The sequence below is a fragment of the Toxorhynchites rutilus genome, chromosome 2 (assembly GCF_029784135.1).
Source record: "Toxorhynchites rutilus septentrionalis strain SRP chromosome 2, ASM2978413v1, whole genome shotgun sequence".
Lineage (NCBI taxonomy): Eukaryota > Metazoa > Arthropoda > Insecta > Diptera > Culicidae > Toxorhynchites > Toxorhynchites rutilus.
This window is the reverse complement of record NC_073745.1, coordinates 126,929,027-126,954,896: the sequence shown is the minus strand read 5'-3', so window position 1 is coordinate 126,954,896 and position 25,870 is coordinate 126,929,027. Positions and strand designations below refer to the sequence as shown.

General features: G+C 38.2%; 1 protein-coding gene across 25 annotated transcripts in view; it reads left to right on the top strand.

The window, feature by feature from the left end:
• Window positions 1-25,870, top strand: part of LOC129764935 (protein muscleblind) — a 799,891-nt gene that overhangs the window by 148,018 nt on the left and 626,003 nt on the right. For 23 of the 25 annotated variants that reach the window (XR_008741293.1, XR_008741294.1, XR_008741296.1 and 20 more), the window contains exon 3: window positions 2,922-2,963. The exons of 1 other annotated variant lie outside the window; for it this stretch is intronic. The gene's annotated coding sequence lies outside the window, so the exon portion shown is untranslated. Of the gene's footprint in view, window positions 1-2,921; window positions 2,964-25,870 lie in introns of those variants that run through there. One more of the 25 variants, XM_055764607.1, reaches the window with a different exon arrangement.

The following is a 25,870-nucleotide window of genomic DNA, read 5'->3' as shown; positions in this document are numbered from 1 at the left end:
GTTCAAAAGTCTGGACTTGAGTCGGGACTTTATTCGTACCTTCTCCCGACTCATGTCCAATCACTGTTCGTTAGATGCACTACTCTTCCGCTCTAATCTTGCCAGCAGCAATCTCTGCGTTTGTGGCAAAGGTTATCACGACATTGAACACGTTGTTTGGTCGTGCGAGTTGTATCTTGTCGCCAGATCGAATTTAGAAAACTCCGTTCGGGTCCGAGGAAGACAGCCCAATGTGCCGGTGAGAGATGTGTTAGCTCGGTTAGACCTTGATTACATGTCCCAAATATATGTATTCCTAAAAGCTATCGATCATCGTGTGTGATTGTCCTTATACCCTTCTCCCCTCCTTTTCTTCCTTCGCGAGCAATCGGTTCTCTTCTTACTAACAATAGAATAAGTTGAAATGTAAATACATTGTAGTTCTAAGATAGGTTTAAGAGTTGAGTGTGATGAGTGTGAGTGTGAACATTGTCAACATATCCTTATATCCCATCCTATTCCTGATAAAAATATGTCACCCTTCTAAACTCGAGTCTACCGCGAGTAATCGGTTTTCTACCTTATTAACAATAGAATTAAGGAAAATTGTTCATAGATATATAGATATAGTTAATGTTTAGTTAAGAATTCGGCTCCCTCAAACTTATGTAATTGAGCCTGTAAAAATAAACGAATTAATAAAAAAAAAATTTTTTTTTAGACTATGGTTTTGGGTTCGCCCCTAAGAAGAACCTAAGAATCCTAAGAATCTTTCAGAGCTGCGATTGTTAACTCCACGGAACGTTCTCAAGATTGTTTCGTCACTTTCACTGAATGTCTTATTCTCAAAAATTCTTCTAACTGCAAATTTGTCTTCGAAATATTGAATCGAAACTCAAAATCGTTGGAAGTTTAACATTCCCAATAGCGGAAGTGAGGGTCAACCGCAATTGTGATGGATTATATTCGAAGGGAAAAGGTTCCTCTAGCATCTCGGTACCGGCGAATTGCGGCGCCGAATGAGTGAATGAGTAATTGAGACAAACCACAGTGTGTAACCCATGAGCGTGTGGTGGGCGCGATTATCCCCTCGAACAGGCAGAACCGAGCCGAGCCGTCGGGCCCCCCGGATCAAGGCGAATCGGTGGCGTTCGGTTGGTTTGGGAAATGAGCGTGGGTTCATTCAAGTGTGGAAAAAGTAATTTTATGCGTTCACTACAAAAAGCCTCATTAAAATATTCACCCAACCCTCGCAAACGGGAGCGCATACACACAGCCACATACCCAATCCATACCGGAATACAACTGCCAGCGGCCGCGTCTTCTTACACCGAAAAACAATTCCGACCAAAAATAATGAAAAGCCGCTTAGCGTGATTGGAAGTAATCGTATAATTATAACTGATTTCAATTACTCGCACCGGTTTTTGGATCTCGGCATTTAGTGCAAAAGTGGTGCAATTAAAAATCAGTCGGTGTAAACGGATAATGAGAAAATAATCGGAATGTAGAAGAAGCTTGAAAAAAACAAGATAAATAATTGGAGCTGAGAATACAATACGGCGGCTCATGAGCTCATGAGCTTGAGCTGCGAGAATTAAAATTTTTGATTTTCCTGCGTCATGATGCAACCCAATGTGTTGTTTATGGGCTAAACTTTTAGATTATTATCCAAATGTCGCCACACTTCCGTCGGCCGAAGCACATGTTTGTGCTCACAAGCGCAAGTGTTCCAAATTTGTTAATGCTTTAGTGTGACTATGTTCTTTGTTTCGTCGAATTTCACTCTCGATAATGAATTACAAATTTGGATGAGTGCCATTTTCTCTCGTAACACTTACACTCTGTAGTGTAGCAAAAAAAAATCATGAAAACATCCAACTGAAACACTTCCAGCGAAGAGGCATAGAGTAATACGTATATATACCCATTCACATTCCACCCTAAAACGAGAGATAAAAGAGCTTTTCAACAAGCCTTATTTAGCAGAAATCGGTCAGAAGCACTCCAAAAAGTAACAATAGCAAAAAAAACCATAACCCCACAAAAACCACTCCGAAAGCCGAGCGGGCTAGACAAAGAGTCGCCACTTTCGTTTTAACTATTCTGTGTTTATGTTTGGTTGTCGGTTTCGTTATCTAACCTCCTGCCGCCTCAATGTCCAGACTTTTTAGAAACTCTCCACGCGAAAGTGTCGTCACCATCCGACTCGGTTTTTAGCTCTTTTTTCTCCCTTTCATTATTCTATTTAGAACAGCGCTTGTCGTGGGGGCGTTTGGAAGCAGTGAAAGCAGCTCACTGTATAATTAGGCACTGTTTCCCGTCCGTGTTTCGTTCCATCGCGCCTCTGTCGTTAGGACGAAAAAAAAACGAGAAACTCTTTTTTGTCGCCCCCCGAGCTAGCCGAGTAGAAATTCCAGGGAGGTGGAGAGACCTTCTCACTAGCAATCGAATATGAATACTAAACTGAACGTGCGAGAGGTTCATCCGATAGGAAAGTTCCCGATTCGGTGACACGGTGACACCACCACCGGATGCCGAGAGCCATCAAAACACACCGATGGCTCCGATTTTGGCACCGGGCGATGTCAACGGAGCGGTCGAAAATATGATTGAAAATCAAAATCAAATCATGTACTGTGAAGTTTGCAAATAACCGTACGCAAATTTGACGCCCGCGGAATACGCAGAATTTAACGGTCCGTTTCCGAGCACCGATCAAAGGGACTGGGACGGACTCCTGTCTCGCAACTGTGGAGGCTCGCTCGGAGATGTCCTATCGATAACACTAAAGACCCGGAATGTCAGGGCTAATAATTTGATTGTTTAAATTAAGTGTCTCATAGCGCGAGAAAATAGAGTTTCAATCCTTTATTCCACTATGCTGTATCTTGATATAAGTATTATATTAATGGTTTATTTTTATTCCGTCTCTTTTCCAGGGTATGTGCCAGCCGAATTGAACAACCTATGTCACATATAAGGTATCTTGAAATCTTATTAACACTATTTGGGCAGGTAAAGTACTGTCGCTCGAGGCTACTTTCGATTTTTTTGGGATTTTGAGATATTATAACTGTGATAGGTGGCTTCAAATCGATCAAACTCGACTGCCTTCAATTTGAATGAAACTTTCTACCTGTATACAGGAATTCCATGAAATAAGGTTCTACAGAGACTAAAATTGTTCTGATTTTGCTCAAACCTCTTGTCTTTGTATCTTTTTCCAAAAATGTTTCACATTTATTTTTATATTGCCCTTTGAAGCATAATGCATAATTATGATGGTCTAAAAAATTCTGTTGTTTTGTAGATTTAGTCAAATGTACCCATTTTTGAAAATTCTTGACTGTTTACCGATTTCCGATTTCTCACCAGTAAATCCAAAGCAAATGAAAGATCACTAGATACAACTTTCTAAGAAAAATATTGAACTACACCACAAATACCTACTTTTATGCAAATCATTTAGAAACATATTTTTGATGCTTTTCGAAGTGTCGAGGCCAAAGAGGCCCTAGCTATTTATATAATTTTTGTGAACAAAACAAAAATGTTGAAGGGTTTGTGAAAAACACATTGAAAATCGGTCATGTCGATACACTTTTTCAAGAATGAGTATATTCGCCGAAATCAGTAAAAAAGAAAAAAACAAGAAATTCTAATACGTTATGTAAACAAAAGTATCGATTTCCAAAAATTAAAAATCATGTAAACAGTTAAGGTCTCTTTAGGTTTGACACCCCGAAATCACAAAAAAATCTAAAATATTTGAACGTTTCGCCTAAAAGTAGACATTTAGAATGCAGTTGCGTATTTTTCAATAAGGTTCACTTTAATACCTTTCATTGTCTGAAAATAGAATTTATTCAGAATTTTTAGAGTGTTTTTCGCGGTACAAAAAAAAATATTTTCAGGCATTTCGAAATTTGTTTTTTTTTGCCTTTGGGTATTTTTAATTTATTTTGAATTTAGAGACCCATTACTGCTCTAATATTTTTTGAATTTTGTTTTTCATATGTCTAAATTTTGTCGGTATATTTACAACATTGGGCTGTACAATCTCGTATCTTCAAACATATGATATTATTTTATCTTTACATTGAATTTAGATGGTTTGCCAAATTCATAGGAGTCAACAGGACGATAGAGTTCTTTGAGAAAAAAAATAAGTCTTTGTGAAAAGATCATTCGGATTAATGAGAAGAACGCTTAAAAAAAAATCCAAATAATTTTTATTTTAATCTTACAATTGAAAACCACGAATACAGTAAAATAATTGATTTCAAGAAAATAGAAATATTTTTGTGTCTCGCAATGCTCTTAAAAATTCAGGAAAAATTACGCCACATGTTGAAAAAAAGACACATACGAACGCATTTAATTAAAAATTAAAGCAGAAGTGGGTCTCAAAGTTATATTTTTTTCAAAATTTCGAAATGCCAGAAAATATATATAAAAAAATTGTACTGTGTATTTAATTTTTTTTATTATTAGATTTTTTGATGACAAAATTGTTTGAAAATATTGATCGACACAGCTTAGTGAGATGTACTTTCAGTATTCTTTTCCATATTTTTGTCTCAAATCTATTGAGAATGGCGTGAAAAAAAACGAAAAGGTGCATTTCTCACCATAGATCCTATGGTGTACCATATAAGGACTCAAATATATGGTTCTACTGTCACAATGTTTTATTTAGTACCCTATGCAATATTTTCCATACAGCTGGTGATTTGGTTTGGGGGACTTTTTACTCCCTTACCCAGCCAGACTCTTTGGAAATATAAAAAAACATTTTTTTGTACCGCGCAACACTGAAATCTGAAAATCTGAAAAAAATCACACATATCTAGAAAAGCCGTAGGAACACATTTAATATGAATTAGAGTAGCACTGAATCTCTAAATCCCTTTTTTTTTAAATTCCAATATTTTTAGGATTTAAATTTTTGATGATTTTTTTTTGATAATTTTTTCTTGATACACTGTAGTAAGATGCACATTCAGTGTTTTTTTTTAGCAAAACTAGAGCAAATTTTGTTTTCGATAGATCGTTTTTTCATGAAATATATGAGATAGTAGTATTTTAAAAAAAAAATCCCCGGGTGAAACGATTATTCTGACTTAAGAATGATTTTGAAAAGAGCCTATGTATTTTAGAGACAACTTTTTGGTAAAAAATTTAGGTTTAATCAATTTCATTGAATACGTTTCGAATGCATTAACCGTTTCGAATATAATTTGAATATAAACTGTTCGAATATATGAATGTTTCAATTCACGTTGAAAATGACGTTAGATTATTCTCGCTTCAGTGTGAATGAACGTGAAGCTTACACGAAGGAGAAGTTATATTATTTTGATTGTTCATGAAAAGAGAACAAAAAATATACAGCAATTCAATGAAAAAAATCTACCGAAACAAAATGAGCTTTGATTTTGCGTTAACCTCGTATATTAGTTTCTTTTCGATAAGAAATAGACAGGTTTTTTTCTCATTTCGCCCTAAGGTTGTCCTATTTAGAAAAAAAAGGAAGAAGTCAGTAGCAGTATGGATATTGCTTCGAATGGTCATTTGGAAGATATCGGTTTAAAGGTTTGAAGCCATATTACTTATATTTTCAAATATCATTCGTTGTTTCCAGTTGTTTTTAGTACAAATTTCAATCATATAACTCGTTTGCACTTATGAACGAGTGGTCACGTATCACAGCTATGCATGACTTCTTGACATTTGTTTGAACCGCATCGTCTGGCTCTGGCACCTTGCCGCGGAAAAATTGGAATCATATTGGAAGGGATGTAAGGTTGTATGCATCTCTTCAATTTGAGATATGTGTAATTTTTTCCATTTGACATTATGCTTCGAAAATATGTTAATGTCTTTCTGCAAAAAGAAACTAAGAAATTTGATTGTTCAGTATTTTTAAAATTTCGAATTTCATTACGAATAAAAAGTTTTTGCGCCCCTCGCTACTTTTTATGGAATTTGCTATTTTTTGAATTTTTTTGTACCACATACCTTCAAAATCTTTATAAGGTTCACTTAGTATACCACGCAAATTACGTAACGCTAAAAATACGTTTCCATTATCGCTCTAGACAGCGAGCAGTCAGCAGCATATGCTAACCCTGAAACTTAATTTGAGAATTTTCAAAAAGGTTTTTTTTTCTTTTCGCTGTGTCAACCGTTTGCACCGCTCGGTATAAGTACTCAGTGCACATTCACGGCACATGTTTTTATGGGAATAATCAGGGCTCTGCATAGTCATAGTCAACTGGGGATAGTCAGCTGACTATCTGACTGACTATATCCATAGTCAGTTAGTAATGACTTTTGGCTTCTTCACGCAGTTTCTCCGCCAAAACGACTGAACAGTCAGTCGGGCGTTTACTCACTATCTCCCTCTACCGACTCGACTATATCATTTCATTCTTCCCAGTCAAATTGTCCTCATTGCATTTTGAAGTGACTTCCCCCAAAACGAATTCTTTCCTCTCTTTCTCTCTCCCATGTACATGTGCATGCATCGATGTTTGAGTTCAACGCGGTTTGACATACGCTACAGGTGAGCTAGATTCTTTTGTATCGTACACGAAAATTACTTACACGTATAAAATAACGTGCAATGTGTGTGTGCGCTATTTTTCACGCCTAATACTAACTGATACTAACACGAGGACCTTTTCAGCATACTTGATAAGTTCGTTGGTTTGAGTTCACGATGGGTAGACAATAAACCGTCCATTGATGGGGTAACTTCTTATTTGCATCAGAAATCATGTTTTCGTTCCTCTTTATATGGAAGTCAAATAATATTGCGGATGCGGGTATGAATTAGCGTCAGGGGGAAATGGAATTGTGGATTGAAGTCAGTTGAATGAAGAGGCAGATTTGTATTCATTAGTCGAGTCAGTTAAAATAACCACTGACTGGACTAGTTCACCAGTCATCCCCGCTAGTCAACGCTAGTCAAGTCACTTTTTGTTGAAAGCGACTGCCGAAGCAGTTCTAGTCGAGGCGAAGCTGCTGAGAGTAGAGTCGGTCCTCATTTTTCACCTTCGAAGATTTCGGGCCCTGGGAATAATAATAAGAAAAAGCATAATAAATATGCGTTTGATGCTTGTTAATCTGCTGAAGGGTGGATCGATCGCGCTCATTGCACATTGAACCAGGCAAGTGTATTCCTTTTTAATCCAGAACGTAATAATCATCATTTCTATTCCAGTATCGCTCTAGTCTATAGTCAACAGCTTTTGCTATATTTTTAAAGCCTTTGTTGATGAGAGTTATCTTTGAAGTTTTCAAATTTAGGACTTCAGGGCTACGAAAAAATTACAACGCATTTACAGACGCATTGAACAGATTAATTTTGTGATGTTACGTTTACAATGTGGTTGTTTCTTGGGCATCATGATCACCCTTGTATTTTTCGGTATTAGAAAATCATCTTATCTCATGCTTTAATCTATCCTGATCATCTCCGACTTGAAAACCAAAAACATGTTGTTTCATACGGATTTCAATCAATGTTTCGACTTATTGAAGATATTTGTGATTGTGATTTATTTTAGTAATTCAAATTTCCACACCCAAACTAGCGTTGGCAGAGAAGATGCAATTTCTTGTGTTAAAGCGTCAAACGGCACATATAAAACGCCTTCTTAAAGAGTGTAAAAATGTTTGTATGTATGAAGCAGATTTCTCATTCTCTTAGACTGAATATCAGCTTTGTACCAACAAAAAAAAATCCAACTAGGCCAACGCAGGGTTTGAACCAAGGCCGGCTGGATTGTAAGACTGTGAAACTGGATGACCACTCTAGCCACATGTCCACTGGTGCTGTTATACAAATTCACGAGAATATTACATCGCATTATAAAATTGGGTCTTAAAAGTACACATGGAAAGTGTATACTTTTATATCTGTATCTGACGATTGTATGTATCTGTAATGACGATTTTCCCAGGCTCCTTCGAACTTACAAATTTTGTCACCGTTTTGCCATATGTACAGATTTATCGAAAAATACAGTTTTTTTTCGTTTTTTGGAGCCCATTCTGTGCCGTACAGATTACAGTTCTTTTTCCATAAAATATAGGAAGGTACGAATTCTTTGTTATGCTACTGATTGGTTTTCGAAGGCACAGCAATACTTCAATTTTCAATATTTTATATAAATTAAAGTATATAAATTTCTTTCAAACATCTTTGCGATTTATCAAGTGGCTATAAAGTTCGTGTTATAAGCGTTCAAAATTATTTCCTTCCATGATTGATTCAGCAAGAGTATGTATAAGAATCATCAAACAAAAGACCATTTGGGGTTCAAGTTATATTTTTTGTGTTGATAAAATAGATGTTTCTATGCAGCAAATATTTTAAAGGTACATAATTTGGTATAGGTTTTTAAATAAATGATAAAGTATCATTTTGTCTCTGATTATGAATAAAATAATGTTCGCAGAGTAAAGCGTTGGACAATCTCGAAAACTTTAAAATAAAAAGGTGGGTAATGTCGGAAGCATCACCGAAGAGAACTAACCCTTTCTGGTTGTATTAAATTTTAATAATGGTGTCGTACTAGTCGGAGTTAATCGGAGTTAATAGAAATAAATCCCTTGAGAGAGCATATAGAAATTATATTTTGAAATTCAGGAATTCGTTCAATGAACCTTTTTTCCAATTTTCGCTGCAATATCATTTTAAACAATTCCTGATGAATCGTCAAATAGAATCTACCAAAAACACGATTTTTACTCCAGTGTACTTATAATAGCCAATTAACTTACACTTTAACGTTGAAATATTTCATTTTCGCTTTAAAGAAGTCATATATGGAATACAAAAAAAATTTTTTTTCGAACTGTTTACAGTTTAAAATTGTATATAATCGAGTCTGTATATAAACGAGTCCGACCTGTGTACCGTATACCGTTATCTGATATTCAATTTATTCGTGAACACGATTTCTAGGCATTGAGATTCGTTTAGAAGAAGACCCCACAGCTTGCATGTATTCGCAATGTCGATTTTCCCAGGCTTCTTGGTTTTGTAGTCCGTGTTGGGGAAACTCATCCCGGTCTGCATATATACTTGTTAGGGTGCACCTAACGTGCCGGGGGTTCGGGTTCGATTCCCCCTTGGGCGGGGGAATTTTTCGTCAAAGAAATTTCTTCCAACTTGCACTGTGGTCACGCGTATTCTAGAAGTTGCCACTCAGAATTCATTCAAGGCGTATTATTTGGCATAGGAATTTTAACTAAGTACTGACGCAAGTAATACTACGTTGAGAAGGCGAAGTTCCATTGAATTTGCCATTGAGAAAGATGAAAGGAAGATATGCTTGTATTCAAAATGTACTCCGCTGCTACTCTGGTTGAGGAGCACAAATTGGGCCAATCAAAACGTGGGATAAAGCGCGTTTAGATGATGCTTGACATTTCACAGTTATTCTATTGTTAGTCTGAAGCTATAATCACTCGAAATCTTTCGTTTTTTCTTACTTATTCAGTGTTTAGATTTTCATTTTAGTCCCATATATTTCTGTTATACGTAGTCCTACTTCAAAAATAATCAAAAATTTGAGATAAAATCAGTTTTTCAGTTACGTGACAGCTTTTTTGAATCACAAATCTCCTTAAAAAATAATTTTGGATTAATAATTGAATTAGATTCAAGCAATTTGAGGAAAAAATCACACCTCTATAAGTGCACTTAGTCCAATTATTGCTTCGACGAAAAAAGTGTATTTCAATTTTTATATTAATTTCTTTAAAAGTACCAAAAAAAAGTTGTTTGTAATGCTTTAGAAAATCATCGTTCGGCGTTTGTGAGTATTATTGAAAACGTGTGCAAAGCTACATCCCCATCGGAGATGACCGGGTAAGATTTCGAATATTTAAATATTCGAAATCTTATCTCAATCTACATAAATTTATTTTCATTAGAGCAAAAATCTAGCGAACAAAAAATAAAAACAAAGCTAGTATCAGTGACAAACCGCTTTGCAATTTGTCATCCATCCACCTCTTTACGACGTGTATATAATTTTTAAGTCAATAATCGGTCGCGATTGGGCGAATTTCGGTCAGCGTAATTAAAGGGAAGAAACGGCCCAAAGCCCCACAATTTATGTCGATTACTCTTTGGTACGCTTGCACTGAAAATACCATCAGAATGACAATGAAGTGGAGGGGGATAGAGGGGAGCAACCTGTAAAACAAGCTCCATATTCGTCACTAACAATGATTTCAAAAGGATTACTTTTTCGGAAAATTCAATTAAAACGAAGCCATCGGACAAACGGTGGCAACGGTGGCGGCGGGGGGAAGCGACAGCAAAAATGAAGATTACGCCCGGCAAAGTCTGTCCTGCGTTGCGGCCACAGTAACACACTGGCCGCAATGAGTTGGCCAGGATCATGAGGGAAGAGTGGCGGTGATGGGTAAATCGATCTCCCAAAAATGTGTACATATTCAAGACCCATCCAGAAAGTCCGGAATGAAAATGAGAGGCCTCTCGATATAAAATATTCATCACAAGAGCCGGTTGCCTCTGATTGGTGAAAAATTGATTGGCAGCCGGAAGCTGCTCTGGGGAGGGGGCGAAAAAGGGAGACGAGTGGAATGTGTAATTTATAGTGTGATTAAAAAACTGCCGAATCACACCTTTCCCCTTACCACCCCCTCCACTCTGGCCAGCGGAAAATTAAGCCGGTATATCGGATACGGCGAAAGGTACGACGGCCGTTGGCTGCTTTTCCCCCGGCCAAACAATAGGGTATCAATGGCTGGCGACAGAGAGGAATGATAGCATATTCTGGTGCAATTCGGAAAATAATAGTGATCGGGTCCACGTGTGCACCACCCGGGGACACGACAGGTGGAATTGGTGGGAATCGAAAGCCCAGAAAACAATGGCAGCTTTTGTTGCCGTCGGTACGAAGCGACGTCCGTCCCGGTGCTTTTTGTTCCCTGTAAGCTTCGATCGTACATAAAACATGACATAAAACTGCTGCCGCCTTAATCATGCGGCGATTGTGAGAACCGTGATAATAGTGCGAAACTGACTGCCGCCACGCTACAAAATGTACCACAATGTTCGAATTTGACTGTATTGCTAGATAATGTTCTTTGCAGAAAAAAGTATTTCTTTGATGGTTCAACTCTGCTCTCCATGCTATTTAAACATTAACTATTTATTGCTTGTAAATTTAACCACATTTATCTAGCGAATGCAGGTTCAAAATATTATTTTCCAGTTTACTTCAAATTTTTTTTGGATTATTACCACGTGCTTTGTCTCTGCGCTTGTCACGCACTCACTCCTGAGATATCTTCCCAGCTTCTAGCCCTCAAGTACGCGTTGTATCATAAAACTGGTTCGTAAATAGAATAAAGTGTGCAATTTATCGAATTGCTGCATGCTGTTGAAAATTTATCGGCACCGATTCGAGGCATTCATTTGTTTTTTTTTCGCTCTCCTCCTAAAGTCGTTCCGTCGCAAATCATTCCATTTTACGAACATCCCTGGGATCGGCTGAACAAAAAAACCGGTCATCAAAATCAAACTCCTTATGTGGCACACACAAGCAGAGACGCAGGCAAGTTGCGTCTGCCAAAACGAGAAAAGCAATACTTTCGGAAGGGAGCAACAACATCATGGGGCACGCAAAAAAAAAAACGGTCGCGCCTGAGAAAAAGGGTTCGAAATTGAATAAAACCGACAACTGCTGTTGCCAGCCAGCCAGAGCTAACTTACGCAACATACATTTATGTTGGCGAACTACCACATCTAAAATCTCGGATATGGTAGAGGGGGAAAATATCCGAGCGATTTCTTGAATTGGAATCTTGCCGAATCCTCGGGGTACGGACGTAATTGAGTGTGCCCCGGTGGCTGGGTCTTCTTGAGAGGTCCCGTAGTCTTCGTGTCTTCCCTTGCTGTCGTCGTTGGTTGCTCGAAGAAAAAGGGGAAGTGCATGTTTGGGATGGCCTATAAACGAATAGCAAGACGATGGTTATCCCGAAGGCAGCTCGAGCCATTTTGGCGATCGCTCTGTCATCCTATTATTGGTCGATGCAATCGACTGAGTGCAGCAGGGGTTGAATTCAACAGTCAACCCAATTTCCACCTGAACACAGGGCGTCAGTTGAAAATGATATTCGCCAGACAGCAGATCTGTAATTCAAATTATCCCCGCCGAACACAACACAGCAGACGGGAAAAGCGACGAAGAAAAGTTCAAGGATCTCCCGGGTCCCGAATTTTGTTCGGCAGAATGACGACGGCGGCGGTGGTCTGTCCAAAAAGTGACTGGACAAAATGTTATGAGCAAACAATTTTACTTTATAATTCGTCGCACCAAGTCCAGCGTGATACAGGGAAATACCAAAACAGGGAACAAAGTTCGACTTATCGATCGAACTCCGAAAACTGAGGATTTTCGGTAGGCCCGCGCTTCCCCTCTCTTTCTCTCGCTTTTTTTTCAGTTTCACTGTTTCTTTGGTCCACGCTAAGGAAAACTGAAATGTCACGTAATGCATAGCGGGAAGAAAATTTATTATTTTTGTCGAGTTTTTTTTCTGCTGCTCTCTCTCTCTTCTACTGCTCGTGATTTTCGTCGAATGTGTCCCCCTACTTTCGGGAAAGGCAGAGAGAGAGGGAGGAAATGGTTCCCGGGGTATTCGGAGTTGTTTTCCCTCAAGCATCATTATGCGCCATAATGAAACAAAAGGAGTGGGATTTTGTTAATATTTCATTTTTTTTTCTTCGGTCAACACAATTGTTTTCGGAAATACGGAAAAACAACACGACTTTACGTGCGAAATTAAATTAACTATACGGCATGACACTGCGTTGAGGAATTTTTTTTCTGCAAATTCGTTTGAATAAGTCGTTCTTTAATTCGAAAGCACTAATTCGGAACGATGGATGGAAAGAAGAGGGAAGTTGAAGTCAAGTGGGAGAGCTCGAAGTGCAACTTGCACAGAGTGCAACAGCCTGAAGGAACGATACCCAAGGGACCAAGGGCAGGGTTGGTTTGGCGCGTGCATGCGTGTATGTGAGTGTGTGTGCCTGCGTGCACCACACCTAAAAGGAAACCGTTCGTAGGCAACGGGGGCGTCGATCCCTATTGAAAGGCTGTTAACTTTTTCCTTCTTTTTGAACTGCACAATGCAACTCGGGTGCACAGAGGGGTGCGCTAAGGCTTCCGCAATAATAAACCTGGAACGAACCTGCATTGTCCCGGAAGACGAAGGATGAAAGAGGGCTATAAGTTTCAAATTGAGTGTGTGCTTTTCTTCGGCGGTTGAGGAGGATAGAAGGGATGGGAAGAGAAATGAAGGGTGCGATTGGATTATTGTTTTCTGGCACTACAACGGGCACGTGGCTAACGGCGGAATTATTTTCGTCGGTAAATGCATTGCTTGTTAATTGAGGATGGCTGGATAATGATTTGCTACATAATGACTTTGACTGTTTTGGAGGAGTATTCATAGTGTTGGACAAAACATTCGCCACCAATTGTGCTCAATCATATCAATATACAGCCATCCCATGTCAAACTGATACAGGGGAACTTCAATATAACGTACCCTCGATATAACGTCACTCGATATAACTCGATATAACGTACACGTACAAAGTGTGAAGGAATAATTTTTTTAATATTTTTTTTTTCTGAAAGAACAATAAATTATCTGTATTTTGATACTAAAACATGTTCTGTACCTTTAACCAATCACGAAATACAGCTGGTTTTGTGATTCCGGATTCTAAATGAATCAAGTTTTAATCTACAGTACGCAGGGAAACATCATTTTGTTCCTTGTCGCAAAATATTAGACCCATACGAGATGAAGATTAAAAGGTGGGAAGATTCACGGGTTTTGATTGTGTTGAACTTTGATTGTTTTAGTAGCCAGGAAGATAGGAAGTTCACATACCAGTAATACAAGTCAGTAACTCAAATGGTACAAAATTGAATGTGTCAACGAATAGAGATTTCCAAATCATATTTTTCGTATTATGAAAAAAAAAAACAAAACATATCACGAACTAAAATGTTAAATTTTTCCTTTGATTTCAGAAATAGTATTCTAATGTCTACTATGTTTGGATTCTAGAGCAACTTCATGGAAGTTTGACTTTTGTCAGCAATTGTAATTACTTTTTTCACAATTAGGGTGCTGAAAACTTCAGTCGTCTAAAACTAAGACGCAAGCGGAAAACTTTTCGTCTCAATCTAAGTCATACGGAGTCAATTAAATTTATTTTTCAAGTTCATTTTACATGAAAAAAACTTGCAACCTTTTTTCCCATGTACTGTCAAATGTTTATCCGTCAAAGGAACAAAAGATTGTGTTACTCTGACTTTGTTCGTTTACGTTTTTGGTCGACGTAACGAGAAGTAGAATTGAATAGAAATTAAGTTTAGAACACTACAAAAATACTGAAATTTCAGTTTCTGTGAAAATGTCGGGCCCTTATGATTTTGAACGCTAGCATTGATTTAGGAAAAAAAACTAGTTCGTTCATTTCATTTGCTTATTTTTACTTTTAATAACAACACTTTTCCTGTGTAGTGGACTATTATTGGGTTGGGGAAAAAGAAATGTCGTATATTGTCAATATATGGCAACACTTAAACATATCTTGTGTTGTACTTATCGCATCGGGTCATACTATACGGCTATTCAAAGACGACAATCTGTGCCACAAGCATCGTTTTGACAGTGTTGTGATTGTCCTTTTCAGTCTCAAGTTATAGCGCGTCAAAGATAGAGTCCACCAAGCAAGAAATTCGCCATATTTTACGTTTTTACTACCTGCGATGTAAAACTGCAACGAAGGCGGCCGAAAAAATTCGTGTAGTTTATGGACCCGATACTGTAACGATTCGCACAGCACAGCGTTGGTATGATCGATTTCGTTCTGGTGTAGAGGCTGTCGAAGATACACCCCGTACTGGTAGGCCAAACGTCGTGGAAACCGATAGAATAGTTGAAATCATCCAAGTAGACCGACATGTGAGCACTCGCTCGATTGGCCAGGAACTGGGTTTAGACCCAATGAGGTACATATAGAGGTGGAGCAGTAGGTGTATCTGTATTGGCAAACAAAATATCGTGTCGTAATTATTTGCATTCAATATGGAATGTATATGGAAGAAACAAAACAATGTTGAAAGTACTCACGGTTGCATGATAATTTGAGCCAAAATTCTCATGAAATCATTCAACTGATTGTTTTTTAACAGATGACAATTATATCGTGGCTTATTTCGGTTATTCATGTGGTAAAAAGGACCAGAGAGCAGTCGTATGCTTAGTTCTCGAAAACAGTAACATTTTCGGTGAAATTTTGATTAATTGGCGATTATTATCCATCCACTATAAGCTGCTCAACTATGGCCAGACCCTCAACACGGTTCTCTACTGTGAGCAGTTTGACCGTTTGAAGCAGGCGATTGACCAGAAGCGGCTAGAAATGATCAATAGGAATGGTGTTGTTTTTCAGCAGGACAACGCTCGGCCTCATACATCTTTGATGACCCGCCAGAAGCTACGGGAGCTCGGATGGGATGTCCTATTGCACCCACCGTAAAGTCCGGACCTGGCACCAAGTGATTATCATCTCTTCTGGTCCATGCAAAACGCTCTTGGTGATACTGAGTTGGCCTCAAAAGAGGCTTGTGAAAACTGGCTGTCTGAGTTTTTTGCAAATAAGGAGGGGGGGTTTTATAAGGGGGGGATAATTAACTTTCCTCCTAAATGGCAACAAGTTTGTGAACAAAACGGCGCATATTCGACCTAAATTTGATAATTTTAAGTATGTTAAATAAAGCGTTAAACTTCGATCAGACATACGACATTTCTTTTTCCCCAACCCTATATATAGATCTATCTTATCTGTTCATTACGGCCGGGGAATTCTTCGTCAGAAAATTTATTTCATCCGATTATTGTTTCTTCTTTCGAATCACAATTTCTCGCGTCGCGCTGCAGTCGCCTACCATGATTCCAATAACGTCTTCAACATCTTCGATCGATAGCGTGATTATCATTGTGCAAGCGGAGCATATGATTTGAAGAATTTTCAATAATCCATTGTACTTATTCAAAAAGGCTTTCAGCTCGCCGGCGATGCACCTGGCTTTAGGCGAATTGAATATGAAATGTGTGGATGAAAGTTCGGCAACATCCTGATGTTTCAGTAGTACACAAAAACTTGCGTTGGCGAAAAACATTTCATCTTCGGTATACTAAATGCTTTTTCATCTCCTGAAGGGTCAAATGAGCAAATAAAATTATCTGTTTCAAAAGTTCTAGAATGTTTGCATGTATAGGAGCAGACATCTTTTTCTTTTTTCTCTTTTCGTCTCTTTTGGGATTGCACCCAAAAAAAAAAGACCGAACGATATCAACGGGGATCGAACCAAGGCCGGCTGGAATGTGAAGTTTTTTTACACGACCACGCTATCCACATGTTGCATAAATGCGTGATAATATTACATCTCATTATAGAATGAAGTTTGAGTGTTTTCGAAGAGTAAAAAGGTGAGCATAAACGTGAATAACCATCTCGGTCTAGGCCGTGTATGTGGTGAAGTAAATGAAAAGCTTTAATGCGTGCTTATTTGCAATGTGTCTCTTGTTTGGCTCGCTCATATTGATCTTATATTGCTATACCATATATATTACACACATGCTATACCAGTATTTGAGAGTCATGACATTTTAGCTACTTTTAGGCTCATTTAATGTAATATATCGGGGTGACAAAACATGTGCTAAAAATTCATTTTGGGTGCTGCGACAGTTGCTTCGAACTTCTGTTGAATCATATTTTTCTTTCTTCAATTTAAAGCGTCGAAGGAACGATTCAACAACACACACTGAATCCGTTTCACATGATTCGTCCTAATTGTCCTATTTTAAATTTCAGATACAGGCAACACAGTTCTGAGGAATACATATTTACAACTATCGTTCAGTAGCGATATGGCGAAACAACGCATCGCTGCTAGAGAACAGTTTTCGTTTAAGGCGTCGTGCACAAATTACGTAACGCGATAAGGGGAGGAGGGGGGTCGAGGTTGCGTTACTTTCTGTGTATTAGGTATAGGAAATTGCGTTACGTAGGGGGAGGAGGGGGTCCAAAATCCGGATTTTTAGCGTTACGTAATTTGTGCACGACACCCAACCAGATTTTGTGACGCGCGGGATAAGGAGCCGACCGACTCATAGTTGGACAGTTGCTCGAATGTTTCCCCCGGCTAGCCATTTGCTAATCACCATTAACAGCGCGAAACGGGTTCTCTCTCTTGAAGAAAATAGACAACCCAATCTCACCGGTGGACAATTACCCTTCCGCGACCTCGTTGAAAAAGGCAGTGAACCGTCTTTCAACAACGCGCCAAGACATACAGCAGGCAAGCAAGCGCGTCCCTTCGGTCCCAAGTTGTCTCGTCAGTTCGTGTCCATACATAGAAGCAACATTTGCGCGCTGGACCTTTTCCAAAAACAGCATCCGCAAATCAGCGAAGATAGCAAAAAAAAAACTGCCGGCCAGGTATGGTTCGGTATTATGTTTTTTTTCGCAATTGGGACCGGTTTTCCGAGAAAAGCGATCGCCACCGTCGAGACAGTGGCATCGGAAGAAGAGGGAACACGGACGGATGCAAAAAATAGCAACTCGAGCCAAGCACCCAATTCTTTATACGTTTTATTATGAAGCTTGGAGAAAATATATTCATAATTTCGTTTTATTCGGCTGCTTCTTTTCCCTGTGTTTCATTTTGCACCAAATGTGGGCTCGAACGATCGAAGAGATGGGGGGAGGGATTCGGTGAGGAACAATGTGCGAAAGCCGAGGTTATCTTGTCATGCTCTTTGGCTCCGGACGGGTTATTTTCTGCAGCTTGAACCACAAGCAGCACTTGGGTTTCGAGGATGTGCAGAGGCCGAACAGCGAACAGCGGAAAAGTGGAACAACCAAAAGGATGAATATTCCAAAATTTTATACGATCTAACACGTCGGTTGAGTGTTGGAAGGCTGGGTATAGGAGCCTGTGTATGTTTGTGTGTATGTGGATTCGAGAGCAGAACGAACCGATGGTGTGTGTGGCCGGTACGGAGAGGGACAGGAGGTGGGTACGATTTAGTGTTCCGGGCTGGACCTCAGCTTTCGGCAGCACTGCGAGCCCCCTTTGGCATGTGTTAGTGTATGAGATTAATTAGTGGTTTAATGTTTTCATTAGGGTTATTAAAGAAAAGTTTTTACGACATTTGGTCATGAACAGCTGGTGCGCCTACTTTCACTCTTATCAGGAGGGAGCAAATTAAGAGGCGTTTTATGCCTTTTTTTCGGGGGGAACGGAGAATGGGGGGGCACTTACCCGAGGAACTGCTTTGTGCTGGTCACACGACAGCAGGGAATGGTCTGTTACCACATACACATGAACACACACACGCACACAAACGGGCAGATGATGCAGGGCGGATAATGAAAAATATGCTCTCGGACAGAAGATGAGTATGGCTTAATTTTTTGCACGTGGTTTAATGTCTTGTCGTTTGGGAGGGAACATAAATTGGGTGGTGGAGGAGGAGGTGGGAGAGAAGGCAAACATTTTTCTGTCACTTTGTTTCAATGCAAATCGTAATGAAGCTGAAGTTCGGAATGGAAAAATGTGCGGCCTTTTATGGTTGTGTTCCACCAGTGAACATAATTCGACGCAGACAATGGTGGAACGAATATTCCAAACCGTAAATTTGCATTTGTATGCACATAAATTACTCGCTAGTTGTTGTTTGATCGATGTCGATACCACACAACACAGAGAGGCAACTTTGCTTTGCTCTAATAATGGACTATAACCCTAAAATGATAGTTTATACTTGTAGATGTTTCCTTGTATGTTTTTTTTTGAGTTTGAAAATAATTGCCTCTCCTGGCGTCATTAAGAAAACCAGAAACTCCGTTTGATCGAATGCGCTTTCTATGCCGGATAATTTCTGGAGTGTAAAACTCGATAATATGCGTAATCACAGTGCAAATCGAAAAAAAATTTCTTTGACGGAAAATCCCCCGGTCGGAACGGGAATCGAACACGACCACGAGAGTACTTTATATTCCAAGAATACCGATGGCAAAAGTAATTGTTGATTCCGAATAACCGTCTACAATGATTTATTTATATTTAAAGAGGCTTCAAATTTTCATTCACCTCTAAGTTTTCTGAGGTTAGCAGGGTGAAAGCTGGTACCAGCGTGTGAAACCCAACGAAACTGTTAATAGTGAACGTTACCGAAAACGATTGACCGAATTGAGCCATGCTTTGCCCCAAAACAACCGGAATATCAGAAAAAACAACACAAAGTGATTTTGCTTGATGACAATGTCAAGTAACATCGAACAAGATCGACCAGAGAAACAGTTAAGATCCTCAATTGGCATCATCTATCAGCTTATCCAAACCAGGTTCTTTCCGGTTAACATTTGTTTACATCAGTCTTCAGAAAACATACGTTGCGCTGCGCTTGACTTCAATTTTCATCAGCGCGCGTTCATAACAAACACGTATTCTCTCTTGTTACGGAGTGTACCAAATTCATAAACAAGACAGCGCTGAATGAACACAGCGCAGAATTCCGATACTAAACATCGCTTCCCACTTGCGTGAATTGTCTTCGCTCGTTCTAAGCAAAGCATGAACACAACAGTGCGCATCCGTACCAACCGTATGCACGGTGCAAAAATGTGCTGACAACAAAACATTCCGTCTGTGTTTCGGAGCGTGCTCATCCGCCAGAGCGCATATCTATACAATGGGTGAGAGCTCAACTGAGTACAAAAAACTTGTTACACATCAGCACCGCGTTGCATTCTTAAGACTGGTTTACATCGATGGGACACGCACTTGTTGAGCAGCGCATCAACTCTTACGTGAATGGTGGTTCGGTGAAGGGTTTGACTTAAAGATTTCCTGAAAAATGGTAAAATGTGCATCTTCCAATGGACGTTCGTTTGAATACGACATTTCCAGTTATTTTAAGGCAATAAACGTGTATTAAAATAATTTGAAATTTCGAATTCTAGTTTTACATTCCTATCAATAATATATATTTCATGTATATTGGTTTAGTTTGATCAGCATCTTTGGATTTGTGTCTGGGATTTGGAATATGGGTATGGAATCTGCTTCTCAATCTCAAAAGACTGTCATTTTGAATTTGGATTCTAATTTCAAGTCTGAAGTTTGATCTCTAAAATCTTAGTTCATAGTTTGAAATTAGGATTCTCAATCGAGGAATTGAGATAAAACATTGTAATTTGCAATATTTAATCTAAGTGGTTGTTCTGAATGTATTTCAGCTCATACCATAAGCTTATAAAGAAGCGGTTTTTTTTACATTCAACGAGTTGCCAAATTTGCGCTTTTGAGCAACTTGACTTCCATGGAAAAAGGATTTATCGAAGATAAATTTTGTACGTTATGTTCGGTAAACAATGGTTTCGTTGACGTAGGACTAAGCAATTATTTTAACCATTTGAGAACGCATCGAAATTTTTTAAGTAACACTTTAGTAGAAAGTATTCATGACCTTGAAAAGATCCGATAGTTTGCGTGGATTTGTGGAATCAGCTGAAGATGGTTGATTCATGATTCATCGTTATCCTGAATGAGAATAATACGGCGAGCACGAAAATAATATGCACGAATCGCAAGCGTTATTCTTTTTTTTTTGTCATAGCTCGATCAACAATCGGGGCAGATTTTATTCAGTTGACATACATTCGGTCACATGCGATTATATGTTTGTTTCACCACCAGTATTATTCCACATTTTTAATAAAGAAAACTAGAGGCTCTGGTCGGGCGATGCACCGTTTCACTGAGAGAAACTCCAAATTAACTGATCATTTACTACTTGGAGAAATGCTCCGCTAGACCGCAACAAAACCGACTTTTTCAAACCAATTTTGTTTATTGTAGTCGAATTCCATCTTGGATTTAAGGTTGCGAACAACTTCGCAGCTCGAATTGGTACTAACCTTATGCTCTGGTTGTCATCCATCGGGGCTTAATTTGCAATGCTCCTCTTACCACAGTGTCCGTTTTCATGTGGCAGTGTTTGTTCTTGGCGTAGTTATTTCGAGCTACCGATTTACGTGCGAATTACTACCTGATTCGTGGAAGTATTCGTAGTTGCTTGTTATTGACGATGCGGGTACGCAAACACACAAATGAGAAGAGCGAGTATATGGGAAAATTAGAATGCTTTTAATTTTCATCAATTTTATTCATTCTCCTACACCCAAACTTGCGTTGGCATTTCATCTTCGGCAGCAATAATGCTTTTTCGTGTGCTGAAGGGTCAAATGAGCAAATAATGAGCTGTTTTAACAGCTTTAAAATGTTTGTACGTATGGGAGCAGACATCTCTTTCTTTTATCATCTTTTTTGGGAATCTACCGAAAAAAACGTCCATACAATGATAACGGGGATCGAATCAAGGCCAGATGGAATGCAAGGCTTTCTAACACGACCACGCTATCCATATAGCTACTAGTGATGGTGCATAAAAGCGTGATAATATTACACCTCATTATAAAATTAAGTTGGAAAGTATTTTCTAAGAGTTCTTGTTTCGCTCGCTTAAATCGATCTTATATTGAAATAGCATATATATTATACAAATGACTAGCTGACCCGGCAAACGTTGTTCTGCCAAATAAATTGTTTCTAGTGAATATTTTGGTAATTGGATAAACAATAACTAATATATTGTGCGTATGTTTGAATGGTTTTACGTTTTTAATCCATTCATTGATGAAGATCAAACGAATATGTGGGACGATGACCGCCAACAATAAAAAGATCAAATCATTCAAACCATCTTATTTCAATGTATTTCATTTACGTAACTGATGTGTTTGATGTAAAATATGTAAATATGTAAAAAAAAGAATAATGTTAATATATAAAATGTGAACTGAAAGAAAGTAATATATTTTTATCTAAAAGTTTAAAATGAAATAAAGAAAATCAATATTTATTTTTTCAATTACGGTTTCGTTAGTAAAAAAAAAGGTTTTCTGAATGGATAGCCAAAATCATGACTGTTGGGTCCCGTTCATGAATTGTGAAACCAAAGATATGACAACTTCATTGGTGTTGGTATATTGGCCAATTCGTTGGCGCATTATTTTGTCGTTGTCATTCAATCGAGAAGTAGTCAAATCGATATTATGAATTTGAAACAAAGCCATATTGCTTGTCTTATTCACGGACTTTTATACTGCTTTTCGCTGAACAGTGAAACTCAACACTAATATAAACATTGAACGTTTTGCTCAGCTGAGGCGAATGTGGTAATACCCAACGATTTTCAGTCCGTCAAAGTCTGCGTTACTGATATTTGTCAATGGTTGTCCGTTTCTTCGTTTTTACATTGGATATTCACCTACCCTTGTGATCGTGTTTTCCATCTGCAACGCAAGGCGCTAAAAGCTTCAGATCACCGCATAGGCCATGAACGATGTTTGGGGGAAACAATATCAAACACTAACCCATATTCCGGAATCCGATTGGTCTGAAAGTCGATCGGATTCCACGATTTGAACGAAATCGGCTTTTGCATTCTGAAATCTGTTCGACTCAAATTTAATCGATCCATGAAAATCTCTATCTGATTAGCAAACCGAAAACAATTTTACATTGGTAACATTTGAATACAGATTATTTTTTCATGTTACTTGAACACTTAGATGACATAGTCCTGACCCTAACTCAACTTTTTTTTCTATATTTTTAACTACATTTCCGCTAAAACTTTATCCATAATATAAAAAACATCATTAGACAGAATTTTTGTACACTACCCACTTGTAGAAAATGTGTCACTAATTGGTATATATAGGTAAATATACAGTAATCGGTATCATAGCGGTATCTAACATAGTTTACGACCTATTCTCATGGCTAACAAACGTTTTGTGCATAATTTCATTAGAATCGGTTTAGCCGTTTCGGAGGAGTTTGATAACGAACATCGTGATACGAGAATTTTATATATAAGATATACAAGTATTGGGGAGTAGCGCATTTTCTGTTATTTTGGGTTCATTTAATGTAATAAATCGAGATGTCATAAATTTTGGCATGTGCTAAAAATTTTATAGCATGTCAAACAAATACTACAGAATTTACGATTCGGTTGGTATCCAAATCATTAAAATTCGTTCGTAATGAAAATATTTACTAGTGTTAACAGTGTTTTCTGATTTAGTATACTTACTGAAAGTCGTGTTCATACGCCAAAAAATGCTCTGATTGGGCGTATTTTTATTTTATTTTCAAAACAATCTAGACCCATATTTTTTTTCATTTCGCCCCGTGCACCGTTTTGCATAAGGGTGGTTAATATTTTATTACACAGTCTTGCTCCTTCCAGCGAGCATTCAGCATAAAATCGTGGTGTTCGCAACTTTAAATCCAACGAGGAACTCGAAGAAATTGTACAAAGCGTTAGTTTCCAGGCCGTCTGGTGGAGAGAACTTGTGTATTTTTGCATCAGACGCACACTGTTCAATGTCTGAAGAGAAGCGAAAACTGCATCGCAAGCCCCACCCATTAGGGATTAAATAGCCAGCCATTCAACCAAACACATAGAAATAACAATATTTGCAAAATCAAAGAATATTTTCACTACGAAAACCCTGTTGTCGGCACATTTTTCAAATCGATGCAAAAAATTTAATTTTTTTTTTCCGTCAAAGCAATAAATTAAATTTGTACAGACCTTATTGGAGTTTTCAAAACTACATTTCGGACCATTAAGAAAATTAACAGAACCATAAAGCAAAACATTACAACAAAAACGCACCCCCGAAAGCTGTATAACCAGGTGCTGACCAACTTCAACAGACGCATACTTATGAACGATGAAACATAAGTTGAATTACACTCCAGACAGCTTTCGGGACAGATGTGTCCTTTGAGGACAAGTTTGTCGCTAATTATTTGGCAGAAAATCTGCAGCTGAGGCCGGAACTCAGATTTCAATCGTTATCAACATTATAAGCGGACAGCCATTAATCAACGGTTGCCTGAAAAAATTGTATTGTCACTCATTAGGTCCCACCGGGGTCTCATTAAGTTTTGACCGGATTGGGCGAGTTGCTACTATAGTACGAATGCGCAACAATGGTATCGAATTAAGTACAGAACATTTTCTTATAATATCTTTTTAATATGGATCAGATACATTCTAAGATATATCCGTACCGAGCGTTCCTATTCTAAATTGGAAGGGCTTTCTTGGGATGCCGCTACTCCCACTTGCAACACTTTCTTTCGGACTATTCACTCTAGCGATTCCCCTATTCGCACTACAACCAGCGGCATCACTTTCGTCTATTGGGAATAATACATACGAAGATACCTGACACGACCAGCACGAAGGAAAAATCATCGACGTATTGGTCGGATAACGATAGCATTCCGAATCTACAAAAAAAACATTACGTCTGAACAACGGAGGCTGTCGTAGACGAATGAACAAAATACATGCTTATGGGGAAGTAGTCGTGTACGGTACACTACGGTATGTGGCATGACATCTTCACTTTGCGTTTGTCGTTAATAGGTCAATCGAAAGGCTGTCATAGGGAAAAAGGCAACAGCCTTCGGAATACTGTCATGCGACAGTACTTTTGGTACGCCTGATCTTAGAGCTGAGAGATCTCAGCTGTTTGTATCATTTTCGGAAAATTGAAGTTTTTTTTACGTAATATATTGAAAATTTAGAAAAGTATTATAATTAATGTGAAAAATACTGTTCTATTAAAGAAGAAAATACGAGGATACGATTGGAGAAGATGAAATTTTAATTTCATTGCCGTTTTGATACTGTCATCAACTGAATAAATTCTCAGAAAAACGCGAGAAACCGTTCCATCGTGATAATGCAAGACCGCAATTATTTTAATTTGGTAACTATGTTTACAATGCTTGTCAAAATGTTTAAAGTTTGTATTTGAAAATTTTAAGTGACCGATTTCACATTAATACCACAATACAAGGACCGAAAAATGTATCTTTCGGGTATAAATGAACGCAATTTGTTGTCGAGGCCAGGGTTGCCATAATAAAATCTGTGTGTTTTTGGTCTCAAAACATCTTTTTATCTGAGTTTTTTCTCAGAAAACTCTCAGCCACCACAGCAAAAAAGTGTGCTAATATTATTAGTTGTGCATGTTGTGTACGTATCAGTTCACACTTTTCTAAACGAATTTTAATGTCTTGTGCACTTATTCACGAGCTAAAACGGCGCAACTATGAATAATAGATAACGGTATTCAGTGTACATAAAAGTGCGCGAGGAAAGAATAAATGGAAAACAATTCCGATATCTTCGGTGGTGTGAAGCAATTAACTCTATCAGATTACCAAGCTCGAAAGCAGTTTCAAATTGTTTATTACTGTAGAAAATATGGTAATTCAGTTTTTTCGATTTTTTCCTTTTTCCTTCAAAATTGTCAACATCATACGTATTATCGTTACGATACCAGCCGATATGTCCCCAAAAGTGACTCGAAATTGGACTTCACGTATGGATCACCTGAGTCATACTTGTGACCAACATTTACATGAAACTAGCTGACCCGGCAAACGTTGTTCTGCCATATAATTTATTTCTGGAGAATATTTTTGGTTAGTAAAAAATAACGAATAGATTTCAAGTTTGTATGTAATCTTTAAGATCTGTAAAATTTATCCAAATGATGATTTTCACTACGAAACATACATATGCGTACCTCTTATTTCCGAATTTTCCCTTTTTATTTTAAATATCCTTCTTTTATATATAA